The following is a 13202-nucleotide window of genomic DNA, read 5'->3' on the forward strand; positions in this document are numbered from 1 at the left end:
CACTGATCAGGGTACACGTACAAAAGCTTCTTAGTGCCCATGATCTCCATTCATGGCCCTCTATTCTCCCTCACTATTTTGGTGGCCTACAAATTCATAGCTTTAAGTGTCATCTCTGTGTTAATGACTCCCAAATTGAGACCTTCAATCCAATCCTTTCCCTGAACTTTTATATCCAGGTACCTATTCACCCCTCCCACTGGATATCTCACACCTAAGGTCTATAGTGAACTCTGGGTCCCTCCTCACCCCCAGCTGTACTTAACCCATCCAACTTTCTTGTCTCTTGCCTTCCATTGAGCTCCTTTGCTCCAAACTTGGGATAATTTGACCCTCCCACTGGTTTTACCATTGAATTTATCCATTATCTTCTCATCTCCATCTTCATATGTAGCTGGAATCCAACTATTTCTTACCACCTTTTCTCATTGCCAGATATATTTTTATTATTTATCTGTTTCTCATCTCCCTTACTAGCATGCAAGCTTCATGAAGGTAGGGCTTTGTCTTTTTCATTACTGCTGAATTCTAGTGCCCAGAATAGCAACTGACACATAGTAGGCATCCAATCAATATTTTTACAATTACTGACCTATAGTAACTTCTCACACATCACAAAAACTTAAAAGATGGATATTACCAATTCTGAAAGGATGTAGGGCCATGATCCACATTCACATATTGTGGGTCTGAGTATAAGTTTTTTAGAGGTCAATAGGGTTGATTGAAATTTTACAGATGTAGATCTTTGACCTGGAAATTTTATTTCTAGCAATGCACAGGAGAAAACACTTGCATTGTACACAAAGAGTGAATATGAGTATGTTCTTTACAACACCGGAATAGTGAAAGATCAAAACTACCTGAATGTCCCCTAGTAGGGGAATTGCTGAAATATCATACACTGTCCTTATACTGACAAGGACTCAACCTCATACTGTTATGGGGGGAAATTTAAGTTGCACAATACTATGTACAGTATATAATAATCAGTTATATTTTTATATAATGTGTTATATGCTTATGAAAAGTTCTGGATGTCTATATAGCAAACTGATTACAGTGATTATTTCTGGGGGAAGATGAGATGAGGGAGATGTCAAGGCAAACTTTGTTTAAATTTTATTGACTTGGGTCACCTGGGCGGCTCAGTCAGGTAAGCATCTGACTCTTGATTTCAGTTCAGGTCATGATCTCATGGTTCGTGAGTTTCAGCTTCCTGTCAGGCTCTGCACTTACATTATGGAACCTGCTTGGGATTCTGTCTCCCTCTCTCTCTGCCCCTCTGCTGCTTTCTCTTTCTCTCCTTCAAAAATAAACATTAAAAAAAACTTTATTGCTTTGATTTCTTTTAATGAAAATATATTTATTCATATGTATTGAAAATTAAAATTAGAAGGACAGAAAATCAAACGAACAAAAAGTTGGTATTGTTGACATTGCTACTTAGTAGCTGTCTGCAAAAGGTGCTAAGTACTGAGCAAGGCATAAATGATCTGGTTACATTCAAGAATGTCCCAGCAAACCACACTTAATTTAGTTAGAACTATCCTAATATGTCAATGGAAACTTGACTTGTGTGGGACCAGATCATCACTTTTTGCCATTGGCAGGCAGTAAATATTAACAAGTTATCTGCAAGTAAGATTTCTTGAGGGGTTAGCATGCAGTGTATATTTCAATGAGCATAATGTTAATAGATAAATGCAACTTTGGAAATAGTTCTTACCCTTTTTATGAATGGCTTGATCCTTTGAAACTACCCTGGAAAGGGGCACTTGAGTGACTCAGTCAGTTAAAGTCTGACTTTGGCTCAGGTCATGATCTCATGCTTCATGGGTTTGAGCCCTGCATCGGGCACTGTGCTGACAGCTCAGAGCCTGGAGCCTGCTTCAGATTCCAGGTCTCCCTCTCTCCCTGACCCTCCTCCACTCACGCTCTGTCTTTCTCTCTCTCAAAAATAAGCAAACATTAAAAAAAAAAAAAAAAAAAAAACTACCATGGAAAAGAGCAAATACTACTAAAAACAGAGTCCATTTCCAAATAGTTGAAGGTATTTAAAGTGTTTGAAAAACATCAGGAGCAAGGATGTAATTAAAAGTAACTCTATGCAAGGATATGATTCCATGACAACTATCTGGGGACAAACAACCAAGGCTTTGGGAGGAAAAGCAGGAGCATGAACAGCAGGAGCCTGATCCTCTGACAGAGCCAAGCTGAGTGAGGTGGCATAGGATCATCACACTATTAAACACCATCCCTTTGGTTTCAAGTAATACTAATGGATGGTTGGTTGAAAGCGTATACTTCTTGGGGTTCCTGTCTGGCTCAGTCAGTAGAGTAAGCAATTTCTGATCTTGGGGTCATGGGTTCAAGCCCCATAGTGTGTGTAAAGATTGCTTAAAAATAAAAACTTTTTAGGGGCGCCTGGGTGGCTCAGTTGGTTGAGCGGCCAACTTTGGCTCAGGTCATGATCTTGCAGTTTGTGGGTTCGAGCCCCGCATCCAGCTCTGTGCTGACAGCTCGGAGCCTATAGCCTGCTTCAGATTCTGTGTCTCCCTCTCTCTCCACCCCTCCCCCACTCATGCTCTGTCTCTCTCTCAAAGATAAAAATTAAAAGAATTTATAAATAAAGTTAAAAAAACTTTTAAAAAGTGCATACTTCTCTTAGAATATGAAACATTGGAAGTTTTACTGCGGGGATTTTCCTCACAACCACTGCAAGGAATTTCTGACACACAAAACTTGAGTCAAGCTCTGAAATGGGCGTGAACTGAAATGAGTTCATTATCTTCCAGTAAAATTTGGCTTTTCTTTCCTTTTTACAAAACTGTAAAAACTGCAAAAAAATTTTATGGTGAGTTTTGGGAGGATGGACTGCAGCATGCAATTAATATTGACACAAATCATAAGGTGGGTAACGCTTGGATTCTATTTGGAGAGTGTTTCTGAGCCTGCTGAGGTCGAAGGGCCATTTCGAAGGTTGAATTTGGTACCATGTGCTTTCATGTGTCTTTTCTCTGACATCACTTCTGCAACACCCTAGAAGGCGGAGTGGTACCTATTTCACAGAGAAACAAATCGAGGCTCTGGCAGGTAAGGTGGTTAACTGAGGCCTCAGAGGAGGCAGAATCAAGACTTAAATCCAAATCTTCCTGGTTCCAAAGGCAGGGGCCTCAGTACCCCATGCTGTCCTCCCTGAGGTAACCTCTCACTGTATGTCCCCGCGTCTGTAAGTGTCCCTGCATTTTACTGTTTCACAGCTTTCCCCGTCCGACTGAGCTTGTTGAGAGCAGGAAGCAGGATTTATTCATGTTTGAATTCGCAGGGTCCCAATGAAAGTAGCTTAAAATAACTTTTTATTTTTATCTCCACCAATTTCTAAAATAAATTCTGATTTCTTACAGCAAGGAAGAAACCATTTAAAGTTCCAGGGATGAGAGTAATTAGAAGCAGGACTCCAGGTAGGGCACAGTTAAGGAAAAAAAAAATTGGCTGATAGGAAACCTCACCTCATTGGTGTGAATGGTTTGAGGAATGATTTCATATTAGCTGGCAATGTGGGATGAAATCAGAGAAACCAAGAAAAGTAAATTATTAATTTAGGGGTCAGAAAAAGTTGTACAAAGAAGTGCAATCGTGGAATATAAATAATATATATAAATATATATATGTAAATGGAATATATATAAAAATATATATATAAATGGCTCAGCTGGGAGTAATACATATGTACATGGTGGCAGTCATGAACGTTAAATACTGACTTCCCCTCAACTTGTGATCTAGCTATTTTGGGACAGTAAGTATGTGGAGGTGGGGGACATAAGAGAGAAATCCTACTCTTCTAGGTCAGCCAATCCATGGAAAAATCAAGATATAGTATAAGCATATCTTCTAAAAATACAGAGGTGACATGGGCAGGAGAAATGGCTGGGAAAGGTGGTGCTGGATGCTTCTCGGGAACAGGCTCAGGGTGTATTAGAGGAGAGCCCAGGGAACTATTAGTTTTCATTGTAAGCTTTTTCACTATAAAACTTTTTTCTAAAGACTTTATTTTTAAGCAATCTCTACACCCAACAGGGGGCTTGAACTCACGATCCTGAGATCAAGAGTCACTTGCTCTATGGACTGAGCCAGCCGGACGCCCCTCATTGTAAAACTTTTGACTTTATAAGATACATACACATGTTACTTGGGGAGAGAGAAAACCTAAACTGTGAAAGTAAAGTGAGTGGCAGCTGAGCCTGCCTTTGGGGTGGAAACCACATCCTGAGTTGAATCTTTAGACCATGGAACAGTTTCTAAAGTACTTGAGCGTGAATTCTCACATGATTGGCCACGGGAAACATCAAATAGTTTTTGGTAACTAAACTGAAATTTAAAAAAAAAAGGCTCAGGACTCCAGTACTATCGTCGTCAGTATTCTTGCTATGCAGCATTGCATAGAAAATAATGCAAAGCGAACACTACGTAAGCACATGGTGGTGTCCAAGTTTTCCTGTTCTCTGCTGCTGTGCTCTGAGGGGAAAATGCAAGTCTATCTTCATAAAAACAGCCCACCTGTACTGCACGTTCCCTATATACATGCCAGACCCCTGTAAACCACATCCTGCCTTTGACCTTTGGATCACTGAATAGCTTCTGAATTGGTAAGCATGAGTTACTGCACAATCTAGCGTGTCCATCCAGAAATAGCTTCAGAGGACTAATATTAAACACGACACTTATTTTTAGGGTTTTAGGAGTAAGTGACATAGCAAAATCACATACACGAGAAACCAAAGTAAAGGAAACTCATCTATTTAAAGCACCTGTTATTTTTCCAACTGCTACCTCATCTTCCTTTCCAACCCAGGGTGCTGTTTTGGAGGAGAATTTTTAATATAAACTGCTAATGTTTATGGAGCCTGGCCCAGCTGGCAATTTTTAGATACTTCCAGAAGGAGCTGCTGTTTCAGTTCTGGGGTCCCAGGTCCATACTGGCAGAGTTCATGAAGTGGGAACAAGCTATCTTTTAACTGATTTTCCTTTCTTTCTTTTTTTTTTTTTTAACTGATTTTCAAGGCAATGCGAAGTTAAGAGAAAAAAGGAAGGGCGGGTGGGGGTGGGGGCGCCCTGTTGGTTTAGCGTAGAGCGTGCTACTCTTGTTCTCAGGGTCGTGAGTTCAAGCTCCTCAGTGAGCATAGAGCTTATATTAAAAAGAAAAAAGAAAAAAGATTTTCTTTGCACTTAGCCTGGATGTTAATGAGTTATTTATGACGTAACATACACATCTCTTCTGCCCATCAAATTAATGCAGGTTGTTTTCATCAAATCTTCTACCTGCTAAAATGACTTGACAGTGACGTACATATTGCAGGTGGCGGTGGGGAGCCACAGGCGTGTACCCCCTTGTGTTGTAGGAAAATGAGCCACTCCTTTGCAGAAGGCAGTGCCGAGTGGGGAGAGCCAGAGGCCTGGTTCTGCTTTATCCCCGTTGATAAAGTAGGAGACACGGGCAGCTGTCTGGGGGCTGGCGGGCATGGCTGCTCCAGTGGTCCTGGTAGAAGCCAACATTTACTGAACACCTTTGAGGTGCTCTGTTCGGTGCCAGGGGCTGTATGTGCCCCGCCTCATTCACGGTCACACCGATGGTGTGGGGACACTGGCCTTGAGAAGGCCAGGCTCACAGTTAGTAGGGAAGGGCTAAACTCCGGGCTGGGACCCAGTTCTCCAAGCCTGTCCTGTGACAGCGGGTGCTCCCTGAGTCCGCCAGCCTTCCTGTCTGAGCTCTGTGGGTGTTTCCTGAAATAATCGGCTAGATCAGAAGGCTGAGGGATGTATTTTATCTGGGCAGCTTTGACATTTATTTCTGTTTTGCTCCACCTCCATTTGTACTGATGCTTTGATTTTTATGAAGATCTAATCTGAAGAGAAATTGAGGAAGAAGCTGGGTAGAGTGGGGAACACTCCCTTCCAGAGAAGGGAGTGACTGAATTATTCAGTATGGGGTTTACCCAAGATAAAGTTCTTCTTCTTTTTCTCCTTCTGCTCCTTCTCCTCCTTAATTTAAAAAATGTTTATTTTTCACAGAGAAAGGAGCACGTGTGTGGGGGAAGGGCAGAGAGAGAGGGAGACAGAGGATCCTACTGGGACTCTGTGCTGAGAGTTGAGAGACTGATGCAGGGCTCAAACTCTTGAACTGTGAGATCATGACCTGAGCTGATGCTTAACCGACTGAGCCCCTTAGGATCCTTGTCTCCCTCTCTCTCTGCCACACACACACACTCACTCTCTCAAAAATAAACATTAAAAGTTTTTTTTAATTTATTTATTTCTTAGTAAGAGAGAGAGAGACAGCGTGAGCAGGGAAGGTTCAGAGGGAGAGGGAGACACAGAATCGGAAACAGGCTCCAGGCTCTGAGCTAGCTGTCAGCACAGAGCCCGATGTGGGGCTCGAACCCACGAACAGTGAGATCATGACCTGAGCCGAAGTCGGCCGCTTAACTAAGCCACCCAGACGCCCCTAAAAATTTTTTTAAAAAAGAAAAGAAGATATTTTTAGACCTGCCTTTGTCTCCTAGTTGTGCAATGGACACTATCTCTGTTTCCTTAAGCATGGTTGCTTAGAAACACAGAGGACATCTGACATTTGTGTATGTTTGGGTTAGGGATTATGGCAGGCACTATCTGCAAGTTTTGTAAGAGCTCAGTGGGCCAGGAGCTGATGTGTCCAAGTAATTCCTAACGACCTGGCCTTGTTAAGAAGAGGGAAGCCCCAGCTGAGCCACCCAGATGACACCATGTACAGGAGAAGCCATGCCCACGGAGTCCTGCTCGAATTCCTGACCCACAGTATCAGGGCTGACAAAAATGACTACGGTTTGAAGCTACCAAATTCTCGTGTACTTTGTTACACACCTATAGCTGAGACAGACACTTATTAGGAAGGGCCTAAGCTGGGAAGATGCATAGATTCATCGGCCAAGGCTGAATTCAAGTCAGGCAAACTTATGAGATATACGTGCACAGGGAAGAGGGCGAAAAGGCGAGGGAGTGGAGGCAGGCACAGAGGGGCAGAGTCACCATGGAGGAGACGGAAGGGCAAGCCAGCTCTGTTGCTGAGGGGTGAATAAGGTGGCCTGATTCTCAGAGGGGAAGTATACGATGTATACACATGCCAGAAGTTAAAGAAGTCTTTGTTGAATAAGCCAATGAATTTAGGAGGCAGTCAGCTCTTCTGTTTTACTTATCTCCATTCCATCAGCAAACTACATTCCTCTCAATGGTGTCAGTTGGTTTCTTACTCATTTTGCACGCTAATTTGTGCCCCTTTCCTAAGGCAAAATGTCTAGGGTTCCAGGATTCTAATACAGAGCGAGCTGACAGGAGAAACCTGGTTGGAAGGTGGTACTAGAGGATTTTTTTTTTTAAAAAAAGAGATTGCCTATACAGGGAGTACACAAATCTTAATTCCTTACCTATGTGTACACCATGTAACTACTCCTCAGATCAAATTGCCGTTGTCCCAGAAGGTTCCCCTGTGCACTTTCCTAGGCACCACAAGGTAATCACTGTTCTGACTTCTACCTTCACAGATAAATTAATTTGGTCTTGAACTTCATATATATGGAATTACACAGCATGTATGTGTTCACTTCTTTTGCTCAAGATAATGTCAGATTCATGCACAATTGCAGTATCGATAATTTCTTTTTTATTGTATGAATGTGCCGCAATTTATTTACCTTTTTAATGAGTGTGTAGGTTGTTTCCAGTGGGGGGCTATTATGAATAAAGCAATCGTGGATATTCTCATGCAGGCCTTTTGTGAATATCATGCATTCAGTTCCCTTGGGGAAATATCTAGGAGTGAAATTGCTGGATCATAAGGCTGGGCATTGGTTTAACTTAGGTAGAGAAGGTCCAAAAGTTTTCTAAACTGGGTAAACCAATTTATGGTTCTTCTATTTAAAAAAAAATATTTATTTTGAGAGAGAGAGAGAAGAGAGAACAAGTGGGGGAGGGGCAGAGAGAGAGAGAGAAGGAGAAAGAGAATCACAAGCAGTCTCCACACTGTGAGCAGAGTCCGATGTGGGGCTCAATCTCATGAACAGTGAGATTGTGACCTGAGCTGAAATTTACAGTCAGCTGCTCAACTGACTGAGCCACCCAGGCACCCCTCCCTGCCGCAGTTTATTAAAGACTATTTCTGGGGCACCTGGGTGGCTTAGTCGGTTAAGCATCCGACTTTCACTTAGGTCATGATCTCGCGGTTCGTGGGTTCGAGCCCCGCATCGGGCTCTGTGCTGACTGCCAGCTCAGAGCCTGGAGCCTGTTTCAGTCTGTGACTCCCTCTCTCTCTGACCCTCCCCTGCTCACGCTGTCTCTCTCTCTCTCTCCTAGAAATAAATAAAACATTAAAAAAAAAAAAAAAAGACTATTTCTGGGTACTGTAATATCCGTGTTAGAACTCAATATTGTCAGTCTTTAAATGTTAGCTGTCCAGTCTGGTGGGTAATGGTATCTCACTGAGGATTGAATTTGCATTTCCCCCATGAGTGATGATGATGAGCACTTTGTCATGTGATTGTTGGCCATCTGGGTACCCTCTTTAAGAAGTGCCTCTGGTCCTTCACCCATTTCCTAACTGAGTTGTTTGTCTTCTTGTTGATCTGTCAGTGCTCTTTTGTCAGACAAATGCATGGTGAATCTATTCTGTCAGTTGCTGACTTGCCTATCCATGATATCTTTAGCTTCACATAAGCACTTAATTTTAATGAACCAGGAGTTTTAAGAATATATAATGTAGGGGTGCCTGGGTGGCTCAGTCCATTAAGCATCCGACTTCAGCTCAGGTCATGATGTCGTGGTTTGTGATTTCGAGCCCCTCATTCGGCTCTGTGCTGATAGTTTGGAGCCTGGAACCTCCTTTGGATTCTGTGTCTCCTTCTCTCTCTGCCGCTCCCCTGCTCATGCTCTGTCTCTCTCTCAAAAAAACAAAACAAAACAAAAAAAACCACTAAAAACAATGTCACTCAACTGACTCAAAAAAAAAATATATATATATATAATGTATATATACATTGTAATAATAATAAAATGAATACTTGTAAACTTGCCCCAAAGGAGAACATGAGCCCTGCGTTGGGGTAGCATGCTCTCCTTAAGTGAGCCTCTCCCTTAGAGAGAATTCCTGTTACATTCTCATGCTTTAAAAAACGGTCCCCTAGTTTGAATCCATCTCCAAACAACATGTTGCTCAGCTTTGCTTGTGTGTTTGTTTATAAAAATAGCATGTTTGTTGCCTTCTGAGGCTTCTTTTTTTTCATTCACTTTTCACTTCTAGGATTCATCGTTATTGCTGCAGACGGGGCAGGTCCGTCCCCACAGCTGGATAATATTCTCTTACATGGAGTTTTCACAATTGTGCATTAGCGCATCCATGGAAATAAGGCTTGATCTCAGTTGTTCTTTTTTAAATTTCAAAGAATGCTATTGTGATCCATCTTGCAAATATCTCCTCATTCACCCATGCAAGAGGTTCTGTAGGTGTATCCCTAGGAGTGGACTCTCCTGGTCACAGAATGGGCCCATGCTGGGTTTTACAAAATATTGAATTTTCCGGAGTGTTTGTCCAAATGTCTGAGTGTTTTCCAAAATGGTGGTACCAAATTTTACTTCCACCTGCAGTTAAAGTTGCCCCTGTTGTCCATGTTTTCCCCAACACTTTGAATGATCTGATTTTAAATGTTTGTCTAATTGTGTGGGTATAAAATGCCATCTCATCATCTTTCTAAAAAAATTCTCTGGTTTTACTTACTTAAACATTTTTTTCTTAACTAAGCTCTATGCTCCACATAGGGCTTGAACTCAAGAACCTGAGATCAAGAGTCACATGCACTACTGACTGAGCCAGCCAGGTGCCCCACAATCTTCTCATCTTAACTTCCATTTTCATCATGACTAATGAGCTGGAGCATACCTAGGAGAGCATACCTGATCTCGTCTCTACACTTTTATTGGGTTGTTTATCTTTTACTTACTAGTGTTATTTATTTGTCCTCAGTACTGTTCCTTTGTTGGTTGGTGATGGACCCTTTGGGGCTGGACTTTTCACTTTCTTTACAGTGTTTCTAACAAATAGAAGTTCTTAATTTTAATGTAGTTACATTTATTAATTTTTCTTATGATTAGAACTATTTTATATTGTTTAATACAGGCATACTTTGGAGATATTGCACGTTCAGCTCTAGGCCACAATAAAGTGGGTCAAATGAATTTTTTGGGTTCCCAATGCATGTAAAAGATATGTTTGTTTGTACTATACCATAGCCTAAGTGTGCAATAGCATTATATCTTAAGAATATACATACCTTAATTAATATTTTATACTTGCTTTCACCCTATCTTTTTTTTTTGCTGGTAGAGGGTCCTATCTCCATGTTGATGGCTGCTGACTGACGAGGGTGCTGGTTGCTGAAGGCTGGGCGACTGTGGCAATCTCTTAAAATAAGACAACAGTAAAATTTGTTGCACTGATTGACTCTTCCTTTCGTAATTTCTCCGTAGCAGGTGATGCCTGTTTGCTAGCATTTTACCCACAGCAGCCCTCTTTTCAAAATTGGAGTCAGTTTTCTCAGAACTCACTGCTGCATTATCAACTAGGTTTATGGAATATTCTAAATCTTTTATCATCATTTCAACAATCTTCACAGCATCTTCCCCATTAGCAAATTCCATCTCAAGAAACCACTTGCCCTGCTCATCCATGAGGAATAATTCCATATCTGTTGAAGTTCTGTCGAGGTTGTAGCCATTCGGTCCCATCTTCAGCCTCCACTTCTAATTCTAGTTCTCTTGCTATTTCCACCACCTCTGCAGTTACTTCCTCCACGGAAGTCTTGACCTCCTCAAAGTCATCCATGAGTGTTGGAATACACGTCTTCCAAGTCCTGTGAATGTTGATATTTCGACCACTTCCCATGAATCATGAATATTTTTAATGGCGTCTGAAATAGTGAAAGGTTTCCAGAAAGTTTTCAATTTGCTTTGCCCAAATCTATTGGAGGAGTCGCTATGGATGGCAGCTACAGCCTTATAAGATGTATTTCTTAAATAATAAGACACGAAAGTTGAAATTACTCCTTTGTCCATGGGCTGCAGAATGGATGCTGTATTAGCAGTCATGAAAACATTAATCTCACCATACATCATCAGAGCCCTTGGGTGACCTGGTGCATTGGCAGTGAGCAGTAATATTTTGAAGGAATATCTTGAATCTTTTGAAATGAATCTTTTTTTCTGAGCAGTAGGTCTCAACAATGAGCTTAAAACATTCAGTAAAGCCTCTTGTAAACAGATGTACTGTCACCAGGCTTTGTTGTTCCATTTACAGAGCACAGGCAGAGTAGATTTAACTACTTCTTAAGGGCTCTAGGGTTTTCAGAAAGGTAAATGAGCATTGGCTTCAACCCAAAGTCAGCAGCGGCATTAGTAGCTATGAAAAGAGTCAACCTGTTCTTTGAGGCTTTGAAGCCAGGTATTGACTTCTCTCTGGCTCTGAAAGTCCTAGAAGGTATCTTCGTCAAATATAAGGCTGTTTCCTCTGCATTGAAAGCCTGTTGTTGAGTGTAGCCATCTTTATGATCTTACCTAGATCCTCTGGAGAATTTGCTGTAGCTCCTCCATCAGGACTTGCTGCTTCACCTTGCACTTTTATGTTATGCAGATAGCCTCTTTCCTTGAACCAATCCCGGCTAGCTTCCAACTTCCCTTCTGTAGCTTCTTTACCTCTCTCAGCTCTCACAGAGTTGAGGGGAGTTGGGGCCTTGCTCTGGAGTAGGCTTTGGCTTAGGGGAATGTTGTGACTGGTTTGATCTTCTACGTAGACCACTAAAACTTTCTCCACAGCGGAAATAAGGCTGTTTCATTTTCTTCTCATTTAGGGATCACTGGAGTAGCACTTATAATTTCCTTCACAAGTTTTCCCTTTGCATCCACAACCTGGCTAACTATTTGGTGCAAGAGGCCTAGCTTTCAGCCGATCTCGACATGCCTTCCTTGATAAGCTGAATCATTCCTAGCTTTTGATTTAAAGTGAGAGATGGCAACTCTTCCTTTCATTTGGACACTTAGAGGCCATAGTAGAGTTATTAATTGGCTTAACTTCTTTTTTTCTTTTTAATTTTTAGAGGAAAGAATGAGAGAGAGAGAGAGAGAGAGAGAGAGAATCTTAAGCAGGCTCCATGTAGAGCCTGATTCAGGGTTTGATTGAACAACCCTGGGATCATGACCTGAGCCAAAATCAAGAGTTGGATGCTCAACCAACAGAGCCACCCAGGTGCCCCTAATTGGCCTAATTTCAATATTGCCGTGTCTCAAGGAATAGGGAAGTCTGTGGGGAGATAGTAAGTGGAGCAGTCAGAAAACACACATCTATCATTAAAGCTTGCTGCCTTAGATGGACACAGTTGTAGCACCCCCTAATGATTATAATAACATCAAAGAACACTGATCACAGATCATCACAATATAATAATGAGAAAATTTGAAATATGGTGAGAATTACCAAAATGTGACACAGAGACACAAAGTGAGCAAATGCTGTTGGGAAAATGGCTCCAATGGGCATGCTGGATGCAGGGGTGCCACAACGTTTAAAAAAAAAAAACACCACAATTTCTGCACAGTGCAATAAAACAAGGCATACCATATGACGAGGTATGTCTGTAAATCTTTCTGTACCCAAGATGATAAAGACATCATTCTTCTATATTGTCTTCTAAAAATATTACTTTCCTTTTCACATGTACATGTGTGATCTATTTGGAATTAATTGTATGTTACAAATATCAATTTCATTTTTCCCATGTGAATAACCAATTATCCCAGCACCATTTCTGACCCTCCTCTGTCAGTCTGTGTGATAGGCTGAATAATGGTTCCTCAAAGATATCCACTTCCTAATCCTTGGAACTGGTGACTGTTACTTTATATGGCAGAAGGAAATAGGCATGTATGATTAAGCATCTTGAGAAGGGGAGGTTTCTTGGATTATGTGGGGGAGCCTGAAGTAGTCAGAAGGGTCCTTATAATAGTGAGGAGTAGACTTAGTGGACATTGATGAGGCACTATGAAGAAAGAAGAAGGGATCATGAGCCACGGGACTGGGATGTGGTAGCCTCTAGAAGCTAGAAAAGGCATAAAAACACATTCTT

At 41.5% G+C, this 13202-nt stretch overlaps 1 pseudogene; it reads right to left on the reverse strand.

Moving 5' to 3' along the window:
• Positions 1–2931: 2931 nt before the first annotated feature.
• Positions 2932–12127, reverse strand: LOC120232773 (annotated as a pseudogene).
• Positions 12128–13202: the final 1075 nt, after the last annotated feature.

The sequence above is a fragment of the Hyaena hyaena genome, unplaced genomic scaffold (assembly GCF_003009895.1).
Source record: "Hyaena hyaena isolate Hyena2069 unplaced genomic scaffold, ASM300989v1 scaffold_78, whole genome shotgun sequence".
NCBI lineage: Eukaryota > Metazoa > Chordata > Mammalia > Carnivora > Hyaenidae > Hyaena > Hyaena hyaena.